We start from the raw sequence: 23,086 nt of genomic DNA on the forward strand, positions 1-23,086 counted from the left end.
ACAAATATGTTACACATGCACAAATAAATGCTGATACAAACATCAAGGTGTGATAAAGACTAAAACAGAGTGTAGGACACGGACATTGGATTCTTTAAGTGGGATCCAGGAATGTGGGGTGTAGGACACAGAATAGAAGTTTTACGACGTAGTTCAGTTGGCAGTGCCCTGCAGAGGGCGAGTACAATGATGTCATGTACTTATTGCATTTGTTACAAGGAAGCTTCTTCACTATCTCGCAGGAATATAAGAACACAGCCGTGTGTCTGGAGAAGTCAAGTGTCACAGCTCAGCATGTGGATACCAGAGTAGTTTCTGTACCACAGTCTGTAGTTTTCTTCAAAAATGATTTAAGAAATAATAAGTTAAAACATCAAAAAACTTAAAAACTGCCACACAGTAATCCATCTTCTTTAAAAAGGAAGATGAGAAATAAGAGATTTGAGGTAACTATATCCTGATCCAAAGCCCCATAAACTGATCCAAGTAAACAATGATGTTTCCTTGAAGAACTATGTGAAGCGAGCAGTGAGAATAATGTGACAAATGGAAGGAATGAAAGACATGATTTAATATTGCTAAATGAGACGCCAGCTTGTTTACATCTGTAAAAAATGTTTCATCAACCTCTGTATCCTCAGTTAACAGCTAGGTGCAGAAATATTATGTAATATAAGCTGTTTGATGTGTGTGTGTGTGTGTGTGTGTGTGTGTGTGTGTGTGTGTGTGTGTGATGGACGAGCATCAAAGAACACAGAATCAGCTGGCGATGGTAACTTGCCAAGAAAAACCATTTGCTATGTAGAAAATGATTGACTCGGCTGAACAAACACACAGTAGAGAATGCCATTCACGGTGGTTGTGTCATGCTCAGTCCTTTAAGTATGTGCTTAGCACCTTGGAAATCCAGAATAATTGATAGCAGCAGTGTACTGCCATCAGAAACGTAGTACTACAGATAAAAAAAGAAAAGAAAGGATGAATGGGCGATGAATGCCGCCCTCTACAATGGCTTCCACTGTGAGAGGCCGGAGCATAATCTCAGAGGAGTCATTGCGGGAAAGAAGTGGTTACAGTGCAGCGATCCAGGGCGGAGATCAGCCACTGTGATAAAATGGAGAAACTCTCACGGGCAGATTAACGGAGTTCAAATGGCCCCTTGAAGAGAGATCCTTCAGATCCAAAACACAGACATAAGCTTCCATTCAAACGCCTATTATCCAATTGAACTCCATCCCATCTGGCCTCTGATTCAGTTTAATACATTCTGCCACTAATCTCATACTACTCGACTCTTTCCTATTCACTGAGGGAGAAGCATTAAAAAAAAGACCAGGTTTCAAGGCTGGCATATTCAATGCCACAGCCTGTCGATCAACCATGGAGCAGAAGATGGGGGTGGCCGTGGCTCACTGGGTAGAGCGGGTCGTCCGCTAACCGCAAGGTCGGCGGTTCGATCCTTGGCTGCTACGTGTCCTGCGTTGAAGTGTCCCTGAGCAAGACACTGAACCCCTAACTACTCCCCGGGCACCTGTCATGGGCAGCCCACTGCTCCCTATATGGGGGGTGGTCCGCGCACAACGGACATTTTCCGGAGAAAATGGAGATCGAGGCTGAGTTGTCATGAGGAAGAGAAGAGGAATTGTGCCGGAAGAGATGGAAAAACTATGTGAAAGTTAAAAAAAAAATTAAAAAAAAGGGGAAGGGAGATGTGGAGACCCAAGAGGGGAGAAACACATCGCTTTTATTCTGAAAGAGCTCGCCGTTTTGTAAACAATAAAATTCTTCTGCTCTTCTACTCAAGCATGCTGTATAAAAGAAGAAGTCTCCGCGTTGCGATTCTGCGTCGGCTCATGACGGTGCAGCCGTCCTTAGAGAAAGTATAACTGAGGCTTTAGTCTTTTCTTCAGACTTATGGGCAGTCCTTCTCTAAAAGTCATTACATAATGAATGGGTTTTATGGAGTCCGGTGTCCTGAAACTTAATAATGACATGAAAATGATTTGTCCTCTTTTGAACACTGACTGCTAATCTGTACTTGTGTTTATATTCACAAAAAAACATTGGTGTTATTGTTACCTTTCCAAGTTAATTTCCAAATCAGGTGCACATCATAAAATACAAAATGGAAAACCTAGAGCTTGAATTACACCTCTCCCCTGGACTGAGTGTGTGTGTGTGTGTCCAGACCGTGCTTCATGAAGGTCTCCCTCACTCTGCTGCAGCACCTGTTGTGGCAGGGGAACTTATCACCTTATCAGTACATGGATTTTGATGACCTTAGGGAAACCTGAGCGGTCATTTCTTCAATTTTGGCACACAAACTAGCACATGCTGCTAATGCAACGACTACTCAGCGGCCCTGTGCGGGAACACCGCGTGCAGGCTTATCGCCAGCATTGTAAACAGTGTGTGCTTCCAATTTCAAACAGAGCAATCAAGGCCGATTTCTTCCTCCAGCATTAATATAGCAGCAAACAACAATTTACAACGTAAAGATAAAGGAGTAAAGTCTCCAAGTATACAAACACACAGACACACACACAGAGCAAAGAAACAGCAGAGCAGAGAGGCCGCGCTGGAGACATTGAAGTAACTACGACAACTATGCTCATTAACGTTACTTTAAGTGCAATAAAACCTCCGCGAGTGTAAAGCCAAAACTTTACCAACACACCTGTTCAACAAGTATAAGCATGTGGAAAAGCACCATTTCAATCCGCTCTGTCCGCAGTCTCTCGTGCATCCATTAGCTCGGCTAACAGCCGATTGGTACGAACAAGCTAAAACAACTGTTGCAGTAAACAAGCTCAGCAAACATGATAAAACACTGATGACACTTGTACATTTTGTTCAGCAAGATAGTCTTCACAAATGAAGGCTTTTATGTTCTATGAAGCCTGTCATCTATTGCCAGGTGATTTCACAACACATGCTTTGGTCCATGTGAAAATAGGAGAAGAAGGTTGCGTAGGGACATGTTTAACCACAGTCTGCCCCCATTATAAAATTAGACCAAATGTGAAATTACAAAAAATAAAAAGACTCTTTCCACCCACTACCTGGCATCATTATGAGCGAAAATAACAGGGCTTGGTGGAAAACAACAGTGTCTGACAGAGAAAATGACTCATCTCTCGCTCCATCTCTCTCTCTCTCTCTCTCTCTCTCTCTCTCTCTCTTCCCCTTTTCTAGTTACCAGCTCCGGAACATCCTGTACATAAAAACATAGCTGAACTTAACTGAGAACATAGGCACCGACACGCTGCCCCTCTGTTCCAAGAACCGATGGGGCAGGCTGATACAAAAAAATGAGAGCAAATAAACGCCATGTCCAAATGATACACAAGATAAGTTCTTCTAGAATTAGAAAATTGGGGGAAAAAAGGGGGAACAAGAGGAGCACAGAAAGAAAACGAAAGGACACCAATGTTTAACCTCATTTCCATGCATTAGTCATAAGGGTGGGATTTCTATAATATACGGAGTTTGCCTCCAGGCGTCAATAGTCTAAAAATGGGGTCTGCTCGTCAGAAGTAGCCACATGTATTTCCACTTTGGATAGAGAAGCCAAAATGGCTGATTTCGGTAGGTAAAAGGAGATCAGAACAATCTCTTGTACAATGCATGCTAGTACGTGTGGTCATGGTGGTGAGAGTGCCAAGCAGGAAACTAAACTACACGGGAAAGAAAATAATTTCTCTGTCCGTACGAACAGAACCAGAGGGACACATTGTTTGGCACTAAATAAAAAAATAACACAGGTATCAAAAGCAGTTTTTCAAGGGACTATGCTACTAATCATTTATTATTATTTGGCAAGTGTTGTACAGACTATTGTATGAGGAAACAGTATTATATTACATGAATACAAAATGTCCCGCTCCTCTTCGTCTCCAGAACACTTGTGAGATGCTTGTTTACTGTGATGCACCACTTAGATTAGAGGGCTTCCTGCAGATTGAGAACAGCGGGACATCACTGAATAAGAGTGTGTGTGTGTGTGTGTGTGTGTGTGTGTGTGTGTGTGTGTGTGTGTGTGTGTGTTTACAAGCGCATGTATCTGTGAGAGGCCCCTGTAGAGAAAGCTGCCGAGTGACACGATTCAGCCTTGGCTGGTTTGATAACTCTTACTTTGTCCTTGTCAGCACCCTTGCTTGTTGCACAACTTAAAAGAAAAATAACTTTTTACTTTGTGGAGATGGGGAAAAAAGCCGTTAAAGTATTGGAGGAACAGCTGGGTTACATGGATTTCTAGAAGCATGTTTTTCGATCACCGTCTCTGTGATCAGGGAAAAAAATGATGGAAACATGAAAGTAGCAGGGCTCAAAATACTTTTCTTTCTGTGTACATGCACTGGCACAAGTCATTTTTTAAATCAAATTCACCAATTCTTTTTTTTTTTCCCAAAATAGTTTTCTTCCCGTGTCCAAAAGTTTCACAGCACGTGGTTCCAGCCAGAGTTTTGCAAACTAAAGATACGGTCATATTTGTGTGACGAAGGTATTCTGAGGTCTGCCGCTCTCAAAGATTACGTCATGGTGTACGAAGAGTGAGCCGATCTAAAGGATGACATCGTGTCACATGACGTGTCTCGACAGCTCCTTCCCGGGTTGTGGGCGGAACATTTCAGAGATGCACCAATTTTCTTGGCTGATTTCAGAGTTTTTAAAAGTCTGACCTGCCGATTGTGATTATTACAGATTTCGATTTACTTTTAAAAGAACTATAGTTGACAGCTAAGCTCCAGACTTCTTTTTTTTTGTGTGTGTATATATATATATATATATATATATATATATATATATATATATTACTGTCCCGGAATCCTTCTTGAAAAATTATTTCAACCGTTTAATAGTGTCAACTAGTGTTATTGTCATCTACAGTGTGTTTTTGAATTAAATATATAGTTCAAATGATTTTACGTAAATATGTTCTGTAAATAGTAAGTCTCATTACTGGTAACTGCGTTAAGTGAATAACCTTTAAATGCCATTCCTTCAGTTGAAAAAGCTGTTGTCCTGTCTGCCACCGCTCTCATGGAGGAATTTCTTCACATTTCTGGTACACTTGAAAGCAAACAGGAGGAGGAAAACAAACCAAAAGCCTCACCAACAGAAAACTAACACGTAACACAAGTACAAGCGACGGTGAAAAACAGGGTTTGTGAATGTTGTCTCTGGTGAGGCCGTAAAGTACGCGACTGTCAAACGGGGTGGCTGTTGTTTTTAACGGGCGGCCTGAATCACCACATGTGAAAGCAGAATCTGATTCTGAGTGTCAGTTTCAACTCTACGGCGACCGACTACGCTGTAAATAAGGGAGATTGGGGGGGGGGGGGAGAATCACGCAGAGCAAAGTGTGCAGACGCTTGGTCGCTCTTCTTCTTCTGCAAATGTGCCCGAATTCGTGGATTTATGCGTGAAATCCCATGAAGCTCAGCGCTCTGCGTTTCCCAGCCAGACTCGAGGTTTTCACCAAATCATCACACACACACACACACACACACACACACACACACACACACACACACACACACACACAGAATGTAAAAACCACAACCAATTGCCACCATATGGTGAGCAGAGAGAGAGAGGGAGTGGGGAGGGAAGAGAGGGTGGTTAAGGCGCACAAATCATTATCTATGTTTAGACTCTTTGTGGCCGTTGTTTGTTGCTCGGTTGTTCTCCTCCCCGTGTAAACTAGCATACGTCCTCGGAAAACATAACCACTCTCTCCTGGTTTCGGCAGCCGTGTATTTACATAAAACACACAGGAAATATGTTCGAGGGAATGGAACTGCGTGTTGTCTTAGGCGGACAAACAAAACGCTGCTCCTGACATCTGCTGTACAGCTGAGTTCAGTCAGTACTAGGGGGCGATATATATTGGATATACTCGATGTATTGTGGCTTGTTCCAAGGAGGATGTAGGAAGTGAAAAATACTATATCAAAATAAATGATAATTTAAAAAATTGTTCCAACTGTATTTCAGGGGGGGGAAACTGAATTTAAATTGTGTGAATAATTAATTAGTTAAACTTAGTAACCAAGAATACATTTCCCAAAAATAATTAGTAAAATAAAAGACTTTAAAACAACAGTCATGGTGTCACTCAGACAATATCAGGACATCTGATGTGGAATTTCAAAATAAAAGCCCCCTCAAATGTCATATACGAGCTGTGTTCTCTCTGAACTTAGATTGGTTTACTAGAAGGAACGAGTCGGTATGATCATACGCAGAGAAAAAAATTATCAACATATACATTGTGTATCGCGGCATAGCCTAGCCGTAGGTACGTTACTTTTCCTCACTAGCCAAAGCTAGCAGGTTAAGATGATGAAGATGGAGTGACTTAGGAAGCCATTTACAATTCGCACTAGCTGGAGACTTTTGGCCATGTGGTGATAGGCACAGAAAGGCGCTAAATGTGCATCACCGTGTGTCTGCTAATTGCATTGGACTAGATCCACAAATGTGTATCACTGCCACGAGTCCTGGTGTTATTGACTCGCACCCCCAAAGGATATCAACAAGAGGGCTTTCAGCGGCTTGGAATCCAGAGAGATCCAGGCACTGTACGAGAAAAAAGTAATTGGGATCACTGCGGAGGAAATGCATATATATGTTCATTATACACACAGATAAGGGCCACAACTAACTCTTAACAGACAGTACAGACAGCAAGCAGGGAATTGACAGATTTAATGCCTATTTACTCGTCAAAATAAAAGTATGAAATCTTTGATTCAAAGACAAATGTGTGGAGGAAAAAAAAGAAATCAGTTACAAGGTATTCATGGAATGACAGCGTTATGTAACGGATGCTGAATCCAGTCAAAGCTGCCAGCAGGAAGCCTGGATGGAAAAACAAATGTGAGGCTGAGTGAGACTTGGAGTCTTCGAAAAAAGGTTTTTCATTTTTTTCCTTAAGTTCTCTTCGTTTCTGATTATGGATGGAAAAAAATGAAATTCCGTTATCGTACACATACGTACATCACAATGAAAGTATTGCCATTGAAAAGGATTGTCTGCACCAGGGCCACACACTCCTCTACAGCAGAACACTCCAGGGTAGTAAAGTGGTGCGTTGTGTGCAGTTCCTGCATACTTCTCTTTTCATACCTAACCCACACAAACAGTGAGCCCAGAACAGCCAGACCGTCGCATCAGTTCAGTGCACATTGTTGATATAAACGATGACGCACATGTCTGACCTCACTGCTTACTTCGAGAACGCCCTTCGAATTCTGCAGAACTCTGGAAATGCCATTTTCTAAACGTCTTCTCATCCAATCATGGTCGGATTACTCGTTCTGCCATTGACCGATGTCAGCGTGACATTAGCAGCATAAACTCAACATAACAGCTGTTGCAAAAGCAGCATGACGGGGGGAAAGAAATATGGCTAATTCATTCGCACATGTTGACTGATTAAACATGAGATTACACAACTTTTTTTTTTTTTTTTTACAGTTAACCGTGCAGACGACAAGACAGTCCTTGGAGACAATATCCAAACGTACCCGACCGCATTACAAGGGGTGGGAATCACCAGAAGCCCCACGATACGATGTCATCATATTAAACATATCATATTAAACACTGCAATAAATTGCGATTTGTTTCCTATTTCGTTTGTCAACCTCTGTTGAATCTAACAAGACAAAGTTTTCACTCGGTTCAACTAACTTCAGTCCATTTCTAATAGGCCTTTAGCCAATATGAACATGTTGGAGGGGTGACTGCCAAGTGGTAAATAACCTGTCCATTATAATTCTCCTCTCTTAACAACTTGGAAAACACTACCATCGCTGCAAGAGCAGGTGCTGTTCATTTTAGTTTTTCAGTGTATATTTTAGGACGAAAACTAACGGCAGTGAAATAAATAAATCAGATAGAATACAGTAAACTAGAAAAGCCAGTTAAAAAAAAAAAGTGCCTGCTGTCAAAATTAGAGAGTCCATTCAGAAAAAATTTTCCGAAATGTTTAGTATCCGTTGCTTTCCATCTTCTTGGACCACACGGGTTTTTATGCGACAACCCGGACTGTTTCCGTTTCCCTCTGTTAAGATCAGCTCTGTCCAACAGCATCTGCGCGGTCGCAAACGTTGCCCCCATCGTTCGCCTCACTCCGGTGGAAACAATTTCCTTCCCTGGCTAAGGTGAATTAAAATACCTCACCTCCCTGCTGCCCCTGGCTGCCAGCCAGCGGAGGGGCCTCTCGGCCTGGATGACGGCGGCTGAAAGCATCTATCTTGCCCCGATTGAGTATCACTGAGTTATCTGTCATGGAATTATGGGCTTTTTGTGGTGCATTACATAAGAAAAAGAATAAAGAAAGAACATGGACCGTGACATTTTGACAAACCTTTTGTTATGCCATCTTTATGTTTGCTGTATGTGTTTTAAATAAGTAATGCTTTAAAGTAGTCTGTACAGTACATCAAACGTGTTTATCCTTCCAAGTGACACTCTGCTTAGCTCCGCAGTCTGGTTTTCGCACAGTGAAAAACATGTTCCGCTGTACTGAGGTCAGGCGACCTAACTTGACCAGTGAAAAACATTCCACTGTTTGGCCACAATAGAAGAAAAAAAAAAGTCATTGGCTGGTTTTGCTGTGTGTCGAGTATCATTGTCGAAAAATTCAGAACCATGCACAATTAAAAAAGGGACACAAGTACTACACCACTGACCCAATATGATGCGCTACCTCGAACGCTGTTAATGCTCTTTAGTCGTTATCAATACTCACACGCTAAAGCTCCACAGGCTTTTCTCTTTATATTTTCATCATTCTCACAACCAAACTATTTATTGAAATGAATACTGGAACAAACTGTCTCGCTATGTTTGATATTCTTGTGGGTGACGGTGCTCGCGTGTTCTGTGGCTAAGGTTAACTATTTCAGTGACCCACCTGACGTCTGACACCGGTGACATTTAACCTTGGGGCTGTAGTGCGCAGCTACTTTGCGTGCCGTACATCCAAGCGCCGTAGGAGTGGGAGGACGGACAGACGGAGGACATCTGAGAAAGTGAGACGGAGAGAAACCAACGACAGAGGGAAGTGGCAGGAGTTGACTGGAGGCGAGCCACGGAGTGAAACTGTAGATAGTGTGGAGAACACAGTGTGGTTACTGTGAAACAGCTGTGTCAGCTTTCAGCATATATACACTGGACACCATCACACACACACACACACACACACACACACACACACACACACACACACACAGCCTGGATAAAGTCAAGCACACACATTTTCTGTGATACACAGGTTATGGACAAAGAGTACGCACGTATACTCGTACTGTAGCGCGGCGGCCAGATCCCCTGCATTAAAGCTGCATTCTTTCTAATGGGCATCAGGGGGCGACTCCTCTGGTTGCTAAAAAGGGTCAGATTGTATAGAAGTCTATGAGAAAATGACTCTACTCCTCACTTGATTCATTACCTCACTAAACATTGTAAACATGAGTTTATGGTCTCAATCTCTAGTTTCAAGTCTTCTTTAATGCAGCATGATGTTCATTTATTAAATTATGGTCCTTTTAGAGCAGAATATACAAGGTATATATATATATATATATATATATATATATATATGGTATACTTTAGGGAGTGACTACCTTGTGATTGACAGGTCGCTACCACAGTGTTGTACGGTCTGGGATTTGTCCGTGTTTTTTTGTCCCCGAACCTCAACCGTTTCACAGCGTGTTTTCAGTTCATAAAAGTTAACTATAACACTGTTGGTTGCCTAAAAATGTCTTATTCAGCGTGCTGTTGTGCTCCACCCTTTTGTGTCACTTCTGGTTGCCAAAAGCGTAGATGGCGACAGCCGAAAACGAAGACGGGGACGACAACCAAAATCCAAGAGGGCAACGGCAAAATTGCTGAACTTGAGGCTTTAAATAACGGCAGACCACAAACCGATGGGTGACATCAAGATAACTACATTGACTTCTTGTAAGTGTCATCCACATACACTTCGATCTGACTGCTGCAACCTTGTTTTGACGGCTTCACACACACACACGCATAGGAATCATCAAGTCAAGACATGCTCGGACATGGATATTACCGCAAAATATATTCATCCATTCATCTAAATCTGACTGAATACTCGTGCCACATAAACAAAGGATGAATGAGAGGATGAGTAAAAGCGAGTGTTGTGAGAGCCAGCCCCAGTAAACAGGCCATCTGCACGGCCCGGGTCTAATTTTGGAAAGGCTGGGAGTGAGTTGAATCAACTGGTGTCAAAACTCCGGAGTACCCACAGAGATGAGCGAGTCTGTCCAACAGAGACACGACACGACACAAATACTAGGTGGAAGAAGGAAGCGCTATGTTACAATTATTGACATGGTCAAGATAGACCTGCTGTACTTTTCTGCTTCATAACAGACACATAATATCACTGTTAATATACTGCAAATACAGTGGGAACCGTTGACAGTGATCGACTGCGTATACGGAACTAAAAGCTTGGGATGGAATCATTCCTAAACCAATGCTGTTTCTGTTTAGATTTGTGTTTTTTTACTTTACTCCCTTGATACTTTGCCTCGCGGTCACTCATCTATTTACCTGATGTTAGTGCTGCGTGTACAGTGAAATCTCTCAATGTACAACGAATGTGCACGGAGAAAGCACCATCCTAAAATAGTATTGCCTTGCTGCCTGAGCGGTAAACCAGTCATACCAGTCATAGCCAAAGGCTCATTGATAGCAGGGCCTGTGGTCTTACCTGTAGGGCCCCTGGGTGCAGGTACAAGATAATATCTACTCTTGCCTCCGGGGTGGAAGCCATGTTGATAAAGATGAAAATCTCTGTGGCAGTTGTTTTTGTTTCATTTGCGTGGACCAGGAGAGGATCGGTGGACATGACGGCGCAGTGCCAGCTGCAGCTAATAAGTAGTTATGAATGATGGCAGTTTAAGACTGCCAAGGACACACACCGGCAGCTTGACTGCAAGGAGAGCATTTCAAAGACTTTTAGGATGTAAATCAGTGGGAGTTTTAGCTGATGAGTTCAGCCTTGGTGGACTGAGTTTTCCTTTTACTCTTCATATTAATAACACCAGCATGCACACGAGAAACACACCGTGACGATTATTAAAAGTGGTATTGTGAAGCGTCACTACGAGACAAAGCACAACTCTTTTGAGCAAACGTATCCACTCACATCTGAAATGAATTCACAGAAAATAAACCTAAGAGCCCAAAATGATCAGAATCCTAACACATGAATTCACATAAATAAATTAATAACCACATAAAGTCCACGCTCACTGATTTATCTTGTTAGAAGATGAGAAAAATATAATATTGATTTTTTTTTTTTGACATCACTTCACACCTGAATGAACTGAATTTAAAGCTGCAGGACAACTCAGTGAAATTAATTTTTCTAAAATTAAGTAATTTATTTTGCACATTTTTGAAAAGCTTTCTGTTATGTCAGTTATTCTTTATTCCAGCCCTTATTGTGCTTTAAATGAGAAGAACATTTATTTATGTATTATTTATAATCCATCCAGTAAATGTGAAAACTGAGAATAATAATTTGTTAAAATATAATATAATATATATATATATATATATATATATATATATATATATATATGTATATATATATATATATATATATGTCACTAAATAGCGCAAGTTAGATATTATTGTAATGTTCCGGACCTTTGTCCGAGGAGATTTTCGCAATCTGGACCATTTGTAATTTTAATTGAAGACCCCTGCTTTATTCCATTAGATTACTAACTAGAGCTGGAGCTATGAAAACAGCAGACCAGTCAGCCACTCACACAAAACAGCAGTTCACAACAACCATGAAGCAAGAAACAGGCAACACCAATCTGACTCACTGATATCTAACATTTTCAATACAACACACACACACACACACACACCATCTAGACATTAAATACTTTTATGGCCCTTCAAGTTGCGTCATTTTCCCAATGATTTAGACAGAAGGGCAAGGCAGTGTGCAGGGTGCATGTGGAGTGTGGAGAGAGAGAGAGTTGGAGAGACTACGTACGAGTGTGTGTTCTCCTTCTCCTCGGGCATATGCAAGCCACGAACAGCGTCGCACTAAAACTAAATCTGACCCAAACCTTTCCCAGTTCCTGCCAAAAGCAAAGTCTTAAACGCTACATAATACAGCGCACAGCAGAAGTAAAAAAAAAAAAAAGGTTTGGAGCAACACAGTAAAAACCATAACAAGGGAAAAAAACGCAGAAAGAAAAAAGAAAAAACAGGGAGGGGGGGGCAGAGAAAGCGAATAACAAGCATGAAATGCTGGCGGTGGAGGAGAGGAAGAAGGGCAACTGGAGGAAATGAGGCAGAGACAGAACGTAGATCGAGACAGAGCTTCGTTTAAAAGGCAAATTAAGACTTTACTGCTGCCAGGTTTAGAGTTAATACCAATTTAGCAACCAATCAAAAACAAAAAACAGGAAAGGCTGGGTTGCATTAACACCACTGGGTTTTAATTCAACTCTGGAAATAAAACTTCCTTTGACCACCTGAGGTGAAGTAAAGCAGACGAAATCAACATAAGAAAATCAGACCAACGCGGCCGCATGTCCACTCTCCTCCGGCAAAAGTATTCAGTTGATTCCAAATAACATTCAAGCCACAAAATGTATTATATTTCCATCAAGACGGTCCTGAAAATATTTTTTTAATTTAAATTAAATGGATAATATATATATATATATATTATTGTTTGGCGTGAAATAACGGTATCATCAATATTATTGACTTACAATATAATCAACGTTGCAGAGTTTAACATCACTTTGACTGTGGAATGAGATGAAATGAATGAGAGATTATGGAGCTCAACCTTTATGTAACACTACTGTACATACTGCAAATGCCACAGTATGCACAGTATGCACAGACTGTATTCCGCACAGAAACAATCACACCATTTATCCGAGCACTAAAACCTTTAAATCAGTAAGGATATGAATCCAAGCAGGACTGGGCTTATTTTCCTGCCTTCTTCTACCGTTTCTGTGTTCCCTGACAATGCAAAGTGGACGGGGACACGACACTACTGAGGAGGGCATGACACGGTCACCAAAAAGAGGAGCAGGAGGGTACAGCCCACACACACACACACACACACACACACACACACACAAAGAAAGAGCGGGAACACTCGGGTGCAAAATGGATTAATCAATAAGTTTTGTATTTGTAATGATGGATGCAAAGGAAGGTAAAATACATAAATTATAAATCCAAAACCAGACATAAAGCCATCAAGTATAGCTCGACTACAGCACATGATGTAAACAAACAGGAAAAGAAAAAAAGGTGTGCGAACAGATCTACAGACGTCCTCCCCTTTGTCACATTTTCACCCATTTTAGAGACAGTTTTGAGTTTTTAAAAGTGGACAAAGGGATTAAAAAAGGAAAAAGAAAAAAAGAGACATTTGCACAATGACTAAATGTCTGATATCATTTTCTTTTTTCATCAATTCTGAAGTCCAAGGACTGGATTTGTGCCAAAGAGGGAGAGAGCGAGAGTGAAAGTGCTTTAGTTCTCGGCCAAAACATGCTCCGTCCTGTCGTCTAACCCTAACCCCGTCGCAAAAATGCAAGCAGAGAGGAGAAGAAGTGAAAGGCGGTGGGTGAGGCACAAAATATTTAGGTCATTAGTAACAAAAGGACGTCATGTCAGCTTTAACTGCACTCAGAGCATGCGTGTGCATGCTGCGTCCACAACACTTTAGGATGACTAACTGCCCCACAAACAGGATGGGATGGGCGGAGCCTGATGCGGGGGGCCTGTTCAGTTACAACCAATCAGCCTCTGTGGGCTTGCCTCTCCTTCTCTGGGCTCCAGTAGCACCAGGAAACAGAAAATGGGAGGGGGGGTTGAGAAGGGTTAGTAGCTCGCTGTAAACCCCTTAAGCTGGGCCTCCACAGACAGACGCAGAAAGAGTGAGCGAGCAGTAGGAGAAGCTGAATCGCATTTTGCTTGCGTTTTAGGGTTTCCTTCACACACTGCCATTCGCTGCTCTGTCCAGACATGTCGCCGCCCCCTTTTTGGAGAACATCGTCAAAAGATGACAGTCACAAGACGTAGGTAGGGATGGGCATCGATACCAGTGCTCTTATCAATTCTGCTTATCGGTTCCTTATTGATACTCTGAGCGGTTCTTTTTGATGATTTTGTGAGAAAAGAAAAAGACAAATAATTAAAGAAAAGAATCGACATTGCTTTATTATTATTTTATGTAAACAAATAGTCTTTCTTGAGTAGCAGTTCCAAAAATATTTTAAATACATTCGCAGCTAAACAACTAGCAAAGTGATTAGCTTTCATTTATTAACCTAATCTGATGATCAAACTCCGTGCGGCACCGCTAGCGTCTCCTGCAGTGGACGAGGACGGACGGCGGCTCGACAGACAGTCTTGAAACTGTGCATTGATGTTCTGCTTGTTGGCCAGATGTTGTGATAAGTATCTACTGGAGTAAAACGTAGCCACACTTTATGTTCGCTCTGCCGTGATGCGTGCCTCGCGCTGTACTGCGCGAGTCGGTGTGTGTGTGTGACACAGAGAGGAGGTTTGCGACAGTGCTGTTTTCCGCTGAGATCTAACTCCGTAACTTCTAAAAGTACGGACAGCTGAACCGTAAACTCCGGACCCTATCGACACTCTGGGTTTTTACTCATCTAGGACTGGTTTACTCATCTAGGACTCGTTGAGAACTGAGTTTTGAGGGGCATCCCTAATTGTAGGTAGGGTAAAAACAATCACAACCACATGACAAGTTAACCACCCCCCCCCCCTGACCCATGTAAAGTTGGTCTATAGGAGCTTTTACAGTGAAAACAGCTGCATGGCTGCTGCTGGGAACGAGGCCGATGAGAGCGGCAAGATCGAAGCAAAACCTTCGTCTGGCTGGTCGTGGGCCCCTAAAACCAAAGAAATGAGCTGAGAGATGTGAAACAACACTTTCCAGAGTCTCTTGTTCGCACGTAGTTATTTGACACATCGTTAAAAAAAATATTAAACTGGTGCCGCTTCACTTCACAGTCACAACGCAAAGATGTTGTTTGTGCAACTCTAAGTCACAGGCTGTTCTTCTCACAGTGGGCTGACGGTTTAGAGCCAAGGACAGTCGGTCGCTCTTCTTCAAATACCAGCACTGCTGCAGGTCCACGACACACACACGCGTACACACACACACACACACACACACACACACACACACACACACACACACGCTTACTCTCCCTGTCCCAGGTTTAAAGAGCCGGTCGTGCTTTTAGCGAGGCAGTAAAACGCCTCCAAGTTAACTCTCAGATCAGTCTAATTAAAAAGCCTCGCTTTAAATCAACGGAAACACAGAAGGCAGTGATGGCTTTGACAGACTTTTGGCCGCTTAAGCAAAAGTCTTCAGTGTGGAGTTTGGTAGTCCGGTTCCAGTTAAACCAAATCAAAGTCGATGACTGAGCTGTGCATTTTCAGACACATACGGGCAGACTCGTATTGCTTCTTGTTCAAGGCCTGTGTTGGTGTGACATGGGAAATGGTGTTTGACAGTGACATTTCAAAGCTATTTTTTCCTCGTGACGCGGTGTTGTTTTATGTCGTTTTCACCAAAACGTCTCATTGCACTTCTCTGGGAGACAAAGAGTGACCGACCAATGTTCCTGACTTTTACGGAAGCTTTCAGAAATGCCTAGGCTATATTTAGTTTTACCTACTGGAGCACAGTTGGGCAAATTACAATATTCTGCCAATTTAAAACCGTAAAATATCACACAAATAATGAACCTCTAAAAGCACGATTTGTGTGGGAAACGGGGTGGCAGGGGCTTGATTCTTTCATTTCAGAACTTGGCATGAGTTTCTGTCATCTGAATCCAGATCTGCAGCCCAAGCCTCTGCAAAGACAGGCCGACGGTGATTCTAGTCTCTTGTTAAGCATTTAAGCCGCTCTTTGCTCACGTTAAGCCCCGTGTGTGTCCTGCTGAAAGAAAAGTGGGGCCTGTGCTGTGTCTTGAGACAACAGGTAACATGGATGCTGATGAACATTGTATGAAGGGCTGACGCTCGGATCGGTGCTTGAAGGCATATCTTGGTCACAATGGCAAATATTCAATAGACTTACTGCCAATTTAAATTGGACTTTAATATTTCACTTACCCTGCGCATATTGCATTGATTGCATGGATTAAACATACTGTTGAAAGCCGTAGTGCATGAATACTATACACAGATATGATGCAGCTAATGAAAATATTTGTATAGGGGAAGTACATTTCTGACCCACTTGCCCAACTGAAAGAAAACAAAAAAAAACATAATTATTATATTTTCAAAGGGGAATACATTTTTGCCATCTAACACAAGAGGTGTTTGTATTGTGCTAGACAACATGCTGCATGAACACTGATCTCTGTGGTCTATGGCGTTGTTGTTCACCACCGCCACCAGTCACTCAGACGTCCGACCCTGAGCACTGGCAACGCACTCAGCGATACTTGTAAGGTAGCCGCTATTGACATCCATCTCGCCGAGCCCTTCGGGGGCTTCACACGAGACCTAATCGCAGCAGCCACAACACCAGAGCCGCCATCATATTTATGTTGTAGCTGCACAATTACCTCTCATAAGGAATCCATTATCCCCTGTTTAGCACGTCCACATTAAAGAGGGCGGAGGAGAGGAGGAGGCTGGAACAACGGAATACAAATGAAAAATGGAGTAATCCCTTACATGTAGTTTCCCAAAGCAGACACATTTTCTTCTCTTTATTACAGGTGTATTCATCACAACGGGGATTCGACCTTTTGGCCAGCTCATTAAAGCATTATAGATTTTGCCACTGCGAACACCTGGTGTCTGTCTGGTAGCTCTTTACTAGCGGAGTGGTGCGTTTTGTTTGAAATAAGCAAAAAGAGAAACTGGTTAGTACCGTACGAACGCCGTGGTTTAACGGACAATGGGGAAAATTCAAGAGCAAAAGACAACGAGAGCACTGAGCTGTTTGGATGACGGGAGAACGCAGAGGTGCAGAGCAGAAATACTGCAGCAGCTTGTAACAAAAGAAGAAAAAAAGATGGAAGAATGTAGAGTATTGCTATTGTCACTCTACTTCTACTTCATCTCACGTTATTGTATGGCAGTACTATAATGACACATCTTCTCTCGACTGGATCAAATCAAATTCAGGTGCATCATTCTCCAAGTTCATATTGCATTAACCACATATCAATAAATTAGGCTTACACACAGGGTTGTAAAGGTGTTATATGTTAATAAGAAGTTATTTTAAAAGCTCACAGCTGATGTTATTTTTCGTTTAGTAGTTAATAATGCTAAAGCAGCTAACATGCTTCAGTCTTATGTGAATAATACCAACAACAACAACAACAACAACAGGTACCTATTTTGAATCTGTCAGATACATATTTTATCATCGTTGAAGTGAATGGAAGCATCATACACATTATTATTAAAAAGGACTCAGATCAGGAACAGGGCCAATAATTAAAACTTGATCGGGACGTCCCTCCACATTACCAGTTGCTTTAAAACATCCTTCAGCTAAGCCTATGACGAGGGATCATCTAAATCTGACAGCAGTGCAGATTAAACTGGAATCAGTATCCAAATATTTGTCTGAACAAATCCACAGCCCCATCCACAGCAGTGTTGATTCAGGACAACACCTAGCCAAACCGGCATCACGGCTTGCCAAATATAAATAAAATTCACCCACCGACACCAACATGCACCCGAATCAATCATCGCCTGCCGTTCCACTTCGTTGATAGATGAAGTGTCGCCCATCTGCCATAACCTACCAGATCCCATGGAGAGGCTACACGTCCTGCACCTGATGCTTAAAAAGGACAGGCTGAGGCTGAGCAGTATTATGGGCCAACAAGGAAAACCAGCATGTTCTGTATAACGAGTAAGCAATATATATATACTGTGAGGCAATATAAATTTGTCTACCATCAAAAAAAGAAACCGCCACACTATTTATATCATGATAGCTCTCCCTTTAACATATTCAACCCATTATGGTTCATGATGCAAATCAGTAAGCAGGACAGATCTGTGGTTGGCATATCATTTAGTTATCTTTTTGCATCATTATTAAATTTTAAACACATTTGCGTGAGGTTCTTTTACCTCTTAGCTAATTCTCAATTGATTTGATTCTCCTGTTTGAACTCAAACTGCTGATTGATTTTGTCTTCTGCGATAGTAAACTGTTTCTGCTGTTGTTGTTTTCGGGACTGATGGTTGGTTAAACAAAACAGGCGTTTTTTCCAGACCAAACTAATAATCAATTAGTGGAGATCACCAGATTAATCCGTTAATCTATTGTGAAAATAATTGTTAGCTGCACCCCTTCTAGTCTCCTTTCAGTTTACAAAAAACAAAACTGTCAATCCATATCAGGGCAAAGACTCCTCTTGTGTAAGACAACACATTTTGCTTTTAAAGTCTGCTCCTGAAATCAATTTCCGTAGCCAGCATGATACAATCAGTCGAGTGATTGTGTTGCAGTGAGACGTCCCTGCTCAAACATCTTTAAAAGCAAATAAGAAGCAGCATTGACTCTAAACCCCGTGAACTGAACAAAGTCTCTGGAAAACTTTAACTCGTTGCATCAAAGTGTGCAGACCTGTGGGTAGTTTGTGCGAACGTGTCTGTGTGTGTGTGTGTGTGTGTGTGTGTTCGCATATATGCACACATGCATTCCATATTGCCTGGAACTAGCTTATGTTTCAAAATAGTGTGCTGCACCTTGAGGCCCCCGTTCATCTGTTCTCATTTTACAACCTGCCTGTAACTCAGCGGAGTACGAACCTCCTGAGCACAATGTGCTCCACTAAGCACCTCATTACAGAAAAGGAGCCTTTGTACACCGCTGAGGAAATCGGTGGGTGGGAGGGAGCCTTTGGATTGAGGGAATCGCCGCGACAATGTGACACAGCGATTGTCCCTCTCAGGACTCAAAGCGCCACACCTCCCAGCTCTTTTCCAGATTCATAAAAAGCCGCGATAAACCGTGGACTGACTCCGCGGTTTCAGAGCATGATGTACGTCTCTCTCGCTGGAGCGGATGGCGCTGAGAAACACAAGGCTGTGTTCCTAGAGTCATGATTCTCAAGGGTTTGGGGCCAACAGCGGTGGGAGGTAAGTGGTCAGTGAATCACATTATTGCAGGGTGCTTTTACTCAGTGTAGGCGAGCAGCAACCCAGTAATAAAATAACAACGTGTCAAACACAAGCAAACAGAACTAAAATACACAAAACATCAACTTTCCAATCTCATAGTTGCATCAAATTTACGGAGGACTTTCATCATATTCAACGCCACAAAAACAACAACAAGAGAGACTGGAACAGTCCCTGTAATTCCAGCTCAGCACTAGAAACAGAACAGCATTAGTATTTTTACATGCTATGCTATGCTACAAAAAAAAAGTCCAAATAGAAAATCCCAGAGAATGTGGGAAAAGAAAATAAATAATCTCATCACACAAAAGTATAAGTGACGTGCAGTTTAATTTCTATTCAGCCAAGGGAACCACCCTCAGCCTGAGGAAACACTCACAGAAATCCATTATGCCCATACTTAAATATACTGCCACTACTTCAATAAAAGTCAAATAAATATAAAATCTGACTTAAAGAGGCACTGATGGGTTTGTTCAAAAACGTCAGCCTCAAAGTGAAACGCACACGCTGAAAAGCCACAACACAAATAACGCTTCCACGATGAGTGTTAGGATTAGAAATGTTTTTCAGATACCGAATGGCACATCCCTACAAATTCCACGAGTCAACTGTACAAACAATCAAACCGAACACAATACCTTTTTTTAAACACTGGATTTTTTACTCTTGATGACTTGACAGTTGCTAATACCTGATATTACACTGTGGAGGATGCGATCACAGAATAGAATCAAATAGAAAAACATTCAACATCCTGTCCAGGACATCCATGGCCCCTAAGAGTCACACAACTACTCTTTCTGAAGTCTGTCCGGGTCCACTCCACTCGGCTCCACGCTGATCTGTCCCTTTGTCGTCGTCGTCGTCGTGCCCCACCCGACCCCACCCGCCTGCAAACAGAAGCAAGCCTCCTCGACATCAGACACTGACAACCTCCAGGACGAAACCACATCGCCACATCCATCCGCCTGTCACTTCTGCATACAAAGTTGGAAGTGATATTCATTTAAAGCGATGTTAACAACCTCCAGTAAGGTTGATTTTCCATATCGCGTTTTGCAGTGTGGGGGAGGGGGGGGGGGGGTGCGCACTGGCCCTTGGCGCAGCAGCAGCAGCAGGCACACGGGATAGGCATATACACACACACACACACACATGTGGAATGTGGAATGTGGAGGGAAGCACCCGCCCGCAACACCACCACCACGCACAAAAACATAACCGGGACGATGCTGCAGTGTAACACGATTTAAAAGCGAAATGGATGTGCAGTGTAAAATGAGCATGTGGCCTCGACCGAACGTAAAACGCGGTATGGTGCGGAAACAAAGAGAAAAGCTGCCCATAGGCTGCGGCTAGCTCATTACATTACAAGCTAGCCGGAGTCTCGTGCGTTTCTGTCACACACAAAAAAAGCCAAGCTCGTGAATTGCTCACTTACCAGATGTGGCATATCAACCTTCACTTCGTGCAGTAGCAGAGGGGACCCCCAAGTATTGGAGCCAGGTCGCCAAATTGTCCGAGCCAGTGGAGTTGAAGGCAGCTTTCTTTCTTTCTCTTTTTTTGAACAATTTCCCCACGCTGGAAAACTTTTCCTCCGTATAAAACAAAACTGTCAACAGAGAAGAAAGGAGGAGTGATTAGACACGGCTATCTAACGGTCAGTCGGGGGGGGGTATTGAGCCCCGATGATGACGTTCCGTTATTTCTCGCACGGACACACTGTTACGCCAAACGTCATTCAATAAATCTGGCAATTATTGCCTCCCTTAATCTCGAGGTAAACACTTCTGAAGAAACAGGACTTCAGACCTTTCGTGAACCATGTCGGGACTTCTGGGACGTTCGACACGCACGTTACACGTGATGCACTTCATCCAAACAACACTTCCAAGTTTTGTGCTTGTGTTCACGCTGCTCGGTACCCTACCTACACGTTGCTATTTCGCTAAGAAAACGTGGCACTAAAAGCAGGGCCAGTATTTAATGTGTTTTGCATGTGGATAGGACCTACATCTGATCAAAGAGGGGATCAACTATATTTATGATTTAGGTCTGGAAAATAATGTTACTAGTTCTGTACATCTGCCGACGTGCACGGCCATGTTCAATTGCCACATTTCTTTAAAAAGGGGGTTTTGCCGTCCCCCGTTTTTCTCTCCGCACGAGCGTACACGGCGATAACTCGGCTCGGACACTGGCTAGTAAAAGCGGCAACGGGTATAACTGTGTTATATGTTGTGTGAAATGACAGTAAACGCCGAGGCTCGCTGCGTACACCGTTGGTTGTTGGCAGCATGTCAAAACATTGCAGCAACAACAGCAACAACAACGGCTAACGCTACGTTACCAGCAGCCCACTTCAGTTGCTGGAAAAGCGCGTGTGCCACTCGGCCTGAAAGCACTTCTCGGCAAAACGAAACGAGAAAGAGCAAAAACTACAATGCCATTCTACTGTTACGTCTCCTTTCACTCCGCGTTACGCCCCCGAAGGTAAAGGAAAGTGCGAAATAACTTACATTAGTCCATGCGAAGGGCAACGTAAGCAGACACTCTGTTAGTCCAGTTTTTTAGATCTGTAACAACATAGACGGGCAGCGGTTCTCCATGGTCCCGCCCCCACGGTTTAACAGTCAGGCATATCTATACATATATATAATCCCTCCAGTGTCCAATCACAGCTCTCCACTCCGGAGTAGTGTCTGCTCCCATTGGTCGAGAAGCGTATCCGTCTCGATCCGAGTCTACAGCTGTCTCCTTACCATATAGGGGTGTGTCGTGACGTCACAGACGGCCTGATAGGTAGTAAACAATTTCGTCAAAAAATATTAGTTCATTATTTTATTATTAAAATACATCATTACGTATAAGAATGGCAACAACAGCAACACTGTGAATGCTGTAACGTTCAGGGCGTTTGCTTGCCTGCATAGAGGCAATAGAGATGGTGAGAAATTACCCAAAAGTATATACTTATAAATTTGTGTGAGCAAATTTGTGTTTTGACAATGCTGAATTTTGAGCACTGCATGTACTTTGTAACTCCACATTTCTCACCCATTAATAATTTATGATTTACCTATACATAATATATGAAAGTTCCAGCATCCTCTCTCTTTCTGATCTCTCTGTCCTGGAAACTGGTGGTAACTGATAGTGTACACCAAGAGTAGGGGAAAGCATTTAAACTAACCCACTAACCTACATGGTCTGTGTCCATAGTCTGTATAAGGAGAGGGGCTAGTTTGACTTCTTGGTGGAAGAATTCAGAGGAAATGATAGGGCCCTGTGGTACTATACGATGTCACCCCTGGGAGGTTTTATTATAGCACTTCAATCACCACATTACCCACTCTGTAATTAGGAGTGATTCTCTCCTTATAACCACCTCCTGTCATTTCTCTGGAAGGGCTTTGCAGTGCCCAGAACCAGGCAGGAGAAGTTGGACTGTGGCATCTGTTTTTTTTATCGAGTGCATATACCAACCGGACTTAAGGCCATTTACTGTTACAGGGATCTAACCTATGACCTTACAATATGATCCATGTTGACAACATTCCAGGTAGTAATCCATAACTTGCCGTATGTTTCATGCAATGTTGCAAGTGAGACAGGCAACATTAGCCCCTTTCTGACTGACGAATGGAAAAAAGGCGACTTGAAGCCTTACTATTGGTGGCTGTGAGTTCTCTGTGAATGGATTAAGGTATTTTAAAGCTTGCATTCTGTGCTGTGTGAATGGAAGCTTTTAAAAAGCCATCCTCACCATGTGATGTATGGCATGTTACATGTTGGGGGTAAAAAAAAAACTAGTGTC

At 42.6% G+C, this 23,086-nt stretch overlaps 1 protein-coding gene across 1 annotated transcript in view; it reads right to left on the reverse strand.

Annotated features, from left to right (window-relative positions):
- The window catches only part of LOC116395115 (vitamin D3 receptor A), a 64,022-nt gene extending 42,115 nt beyond the window's left edge, over positions 1-21,907 (reverse strand). Inside the window, exons 1-2 of the mRNA XM_031868697.1 lie at positions 21,789-21,907; positions 20,711-20,881 (exon numbers count right to left, since the gene is read on the reverse strand). The gene's annotated coding sequence lies outside the window, so the exon portion shown is untranslated. The remainder of the gene's footprint in view (positions 1-20,710; positions 20,882-21,788) is intronic.
- Positions 21,908-23,086: the final 1,179 nt, after the last annotated feature.

Source organism: Anarrhichthys ocellatus, unplaced genomic scaffold (genome assembly GCF_004355925.1).
Source record: "Anarrhichthys ocellatus isolate YVR2014 unplaced genomic scaffold, GSC_Weel_1.0 scaffold44, whole genome shotgun sequence".
Taxonomy (NCBI): Eukaryota; Metazoa; Chordata; class Actinopteri; order Perciformes; family Anarhichadidae; genus Anarrhichthys; species Anarrhichthys ocellatus.